Here is a 5221-nt window from a genome sequence, read left to right on the forward strand (position 1 = left end):
AAAAAAACCTAACGAGTCTTCTCGGTCTTGGCTTCCCTTTCGAAGAGGTTGATCCCTTTCGTTGATGTCTTCATTTCACTGCTTCAAGTCACCATGATCAATTTGTCATCCTTTCTTCGGGATCCCCATCGTACTTACGAATAGGTAAGGGGCAGCTCTACAACGATAGGATGTTACAAGGGAAAATCTTCTTGGGGTTTCCCAAGTATGAACATATGAGTATCTCTCGAGTTGAACAAACGAAACACATCGAGAGCAAAGTAAGACGGTGCAATAAGAAGTTTCAAGCGGATAGGCAATCGTTCATTGCCTGAAACAGAGTGTGAATGGGGTTCAGAGCAACAGGAATAAGTATTGTGTCCGATACCAGAATTGATCACTAGGAAGGTGGCTCGCAAATTACATACGAAGTCAAGCTATAGGAATAACTTTGGCAACAGGGTGTATAGGAGAGTCAGGTTTCGATCCTGTGAAACTGTGGGTTATGGGCCCACCATGTGGTCCATTTTTATTTTATTTTTTATTTTTTTTTAGGAGCAGTGACATCTTGCACGGTCATGATAGTAAGGCATGTCAGGGAGTACCATGTCAGCTATGTCGGCAACAACGTTGGTACCTAGGGCGAGGGACGAAGAGAACCATTTTCCTGCTCGTTGAAACGAGGCAGACCAATAGGCAAGGTTCCCGTCCATCGGTGGTTACCGGAATGTCATCAACAATAGTAACAAGGTCTTGCTGACCGAGTTGTACATCGAGGTGTTTGCACAAGTAGTGGATTATTACTGCTTATATCATATAGATCATAGAAAAGGTTTAAACAAACCAATGGAAGGAAAATAAGATCATCAGATTAAACAGAACAATGGAAAGGAAAATATGTTTAAACACATATTTCGAGGGTATATCCTTCCCAAGGACAAGCAGAGCATGATATCCATGTCAGGATATAATGTAGAAAACTCTTTAGGTAGGGGAGAGAATTTTCATGATATTGCCCATACAACGGTGTTTGGGTAATTGAGCAAGAAACATTTAACATTGGGCTTCAAATGGTCTTGTTGAAAATCGGAGTACCATTGACATGCTTCGAGATAGCATTGACAGGGTCTTCAGGTGAAGATCCGACTTTAGAAACACGAAGGATCCATCAGGAATAACTTGCAGAATAAGTCTTACAATTTCCCCATGGATGAACGGATAACCTTGCTGAAAAGGAATCTATAGTGATAGGTCCTCCAGCCGAGGGGGGGGGTGCTAGGCATGACATCATGTTACCGGTTCATCAAAGGATCAACATCATAACTCTTGGAAAGTTGTCCCAACCATCATATCCGACCAAGATTCAGATCCGATTGGTGTCATGATACCTCAGACTCAGGATGTCCGAGAAGAAAAGCTGCGGCACATATCAACGAAATGACATTGTAAGATTCTCGGGAAATGAACTATGAAGTGATTTCCGTTATCAAGAGTTCATCATTAACCCAAGGAGAGGACAAGGAGGTGTCTGGTGAACTCAACGGCAATTCACCGAGATTCCCCAAAAGATGGATTTCCACCATTAAGTGAACAAGGAGATAACATTTGTTAGATCAAATGATATAAGGAAGTATGCTCGAGGAAAACATACACAATTAAACACTGGTTGAAGGGTGCGCCCGAAGTACGGGTTGGGTTGCACGACCAATGTTAGAATGGTGATTCAATTAGCGAAGGACTTAGAATGAACTATGGCCCATTCACTTAAAAGCAATAGGGTTGTTAGAAGTTTTGAATTCACACGTCATAGCTCCATTGTCGGTATTCCGGTTGAAAACAATACGGGGACCAAGGAATGAACGAAGATGGCAAGAAGTATTATGATATCAAGAATTATTAAGAGGTGGTGAAATTCTCACCACATTCTTGACAAAAAGTGATGGTAATACTTCCGAGGTAAGGAAGATCAACTGCTGGGTAGCAGTGATCTCAAGGTTTACACAAAACGCAAACAAGTTGTGTTGAACGGAAGGCAATAACGTGGTCGATGAGAACAGGAATCATCGAGGGGCAAGGATGGTATTACCCATCATGAATTCAATTGAATTCCTGGAAGAGCTCATAAGGTTGATGGTGATCACGACACAATTGTCGAGAGATTTCATGCAGATGTAGTCAATCAGCGACGACATCAAGTCAAAGGAATGATGAAGCAAGAGGTTATTGGAACCACAGTTACGACACAAACTCGAACTCAAGCTTGTTGTTTAAGGTGAAAGGGTATGACGAAAGAAAAAAAAATCGACGTAAGGTTAGTTCATCGTCGAAAATTGGTGCTCCGAGAATAAGGACCAGGTAGCACTGTTAGAATCGTCACGTCAATGATATAGCCAAACAGGCTAGGAATGGCGTGATCGGGTACAAACTCGTACTCATAGAAGCTTACTGAAGAGTTGTTGAACCGAAGAGCGGACTCGGTTCAGTTATCGGTGTCTTTGAGTGTTTAATAACTCAGAGCCCGTGAAAAATTGGAATCAGTGGTAAGGTAGCACTTGATGAAGAACTCATAAGAAGTTAAGCAGTACCATGATAATCTCGAGATACCAGGGGGTTAATACTCGACACAAGATCAAAGTAAAGGTTGGACCGGTGTACTGATCCATAGAAGACAATTGTTTTAACTTGTCCGAGAAAAGAGATCAAAGAAGAACAATCATGGTCGGAACCACGATTGCAGAAGGCCAGATCCTAGATATAAGATGAACTTATACCAAGGAATAATTCATTTAAGAGAAGCTTTAATGATAAGATCTACATCGTGTCCATAGGCATGAACACAAGTTCAAGGTCGACTCCCACTTCTCCAATGCACAACCTTTCATTCACTTCTCGCGCTCAATGAAGTTGTAGTTTTGAAATTTTATCTGGCAAAATACCAGAAGAGTACGACTCGTGAAAACTTTCGAGTTCACACCTATTAAGGAAGGCATAGGTTCAACCCATTGGGGCATCTTAGAATCATATACCAAATCTTCAGAAGTAATTAACTCAAGCTCAAAGGCAGAGCATGGTTGAGAAAGCAGAGGATACAATTTACCAAAGGCATTATGTATCAGAGGAAAGGCTCACAAGGTTATTGAATATGAAGGGCGTTGTCAGATAAAATCCAACAAAGGATCTGGTGGTCCACAAGGGATCTGACGTGAGCATCGGTACTCAACTAGAGGAAGCAGATTATAGAAACAACTGACTAACTCAATTGTCAAATGCAAAGAAATTATGATTTCCAAATCAAGGGATCAGAAGCAATGCTCTGATTAGGGGTGGATAAGTTGAATAGCCGTAGGGTACAATCAAAGATAATTGGATTGGTCGAGAACCAATTCCAGTTAAAAGAATGGCAGCTCAGTCGGAAAGGTAATTTATAAGGATCAATGATGATTGCGTGTATTCGCAAACATATTGAGTCAACAGACTCAAAATGATAATGACAATGAATGTCATTAAGACTACGAGACTTATGGGATTAACCATAATGCAAGCAAGCAAGATTTTCAAGAGCCAAGGCTCCAGAGGATTTTTGGAAGATCGAATAGTATTTTGAAGACTTTTGTGTAACACATGAACAACTGGGGGATGAGCGGATACTCGATAAGTGCGAGAATTAACCGTAGGGGTATTCAAGTGACAAAGAACAGCAAGGCAGTAAGCTCAAGGGATTATCGAAACAACGACGAGTTTTTCAGGGTATCTTGTAATAACAAGGCCACTGAGGATGAATGTAAGAATAACAAATGTAAGTAGTTATCCATAAGGGTTTGCGGTGGAAGGTGAATTGCAAACGCGATGAACACAAGTTCTCGGGTTAACAGTGGAGAGTATCTTCAGGGTCTCCTGGTGCAGTAGACGATCATTAGTAATAAGGGGCTCTCCGGGTGAAAGTGATAACGAGATCCTAAAGTTAGATTTAGTAAACTTTATTTTAACCCGAATAGAAGAGAGTTCAGAGTCCCAGAGTATAGGTCGAGGAATAAAAGATCCTAGTACCACCCGATGGCGACGCGCGCCCGTAAGGCACACAGCCAAGTTAGTAAAAGTTTTTGCAATGTCTAGACTTGACTTCGGCCAAGGAGTGGGGAAGGGGGATTCCTACAGGCAGTCGGCTCTGATACCAACTTGTGACGCCCCCGATTCAATCGTACACTAATCATGCACGCAAATGTGTACGATCAAGATCAGGGACTCACGGAAAGATATCACAACACAACTCTAAAACATAAATAAGTCATACAAGCATCATAATACAAGCCAGGGGCCTCGAGGGCTCGAATACAAGTGCTCGATCATAGACGAGTCAGCGGAAGCAACAATATCTGAGTACAGACATAAGTTAAACAAGTTTGCCTTAAGAAGGCTAGCACAAACTGGGATACAGATCGAAAGAGGCGCAGGCCTCCTGCCTGGGATCCTCCTAGGTCACTCCTGGTCGTCATCAGCGGGCTGCACGTAGTAGTAGGCACCTCCGGTGTAGTAGGGGTCGTCGTCGACGGTGGCGTCTGGCTCCTGGACTCCAGCATCTGGTTGCGACAACCAGAAAGAAAGGAAAGGGGGAAAAAGGGGGGAGAAAGCAACCGTGAGTACTCATCCAAAGTACTCGCAAGCAAGGAACTACACTACATATGCATGGGTATATGTGTAAGGAGGCCATATCAGTGGACTGAACTGCAGAATGCCAGAATAAGAGGGGGATAGCTAATCCTATCGAAGACTACGCTTCTGGTAGCCTCCGTCTTGCAGCATATAGAAGAGAGTAGATTGTAGTCCTCCAAGTAGCATCTCCAAGTAGCATCTCCAAGTAGCATCGCATAGCATAAACCTACCCGGCGATCCTCTCCTCGTCGCCCTGCGGAAAAGCGATCACCGGGTTGTCTGTGGAACTTTGAAGGGTGTGTTTTATTAAGTATCCGGTTCTAGTTGTCATAAGGTCAAGGTACAACTCCAAGTCGTCCTGTTACCGAAGATCACGGCTATTCGAATAGATTAACTTCCCTGCAGGGGTGCACCACATAGCCCAACACGCTCGATCCCATTTGGCCGGACACACTTTCCTGGGTCATGCCCGGCCGCGGAAGATCAACACGTCGCAGCCCCACCTAGGCAAAACAGAGAGGCCAGCACGCCGGTCTAAACCTAAGCGCACAGGGGTCTGGGCCCATCGCCCATAGCACACCTGCACGTTGCG

The sequence above is a fragment of the Triticum dicoccoides genome, chromosome 6A (genome assembly GCF_002162155.2).
Source record: "Triticum dicoccoides isolate Atlit2015 ecotype Zavitan chromosome 6A, WEW_v2.0, whole genome shotgun sequence".
Classification (NCBI taxonomy): Eukaryota; Viridiplantae; Streptophyta; class Magnoliopsida; order Poales; family Poaceae; genus Triticum; species Triticum dicoccoides.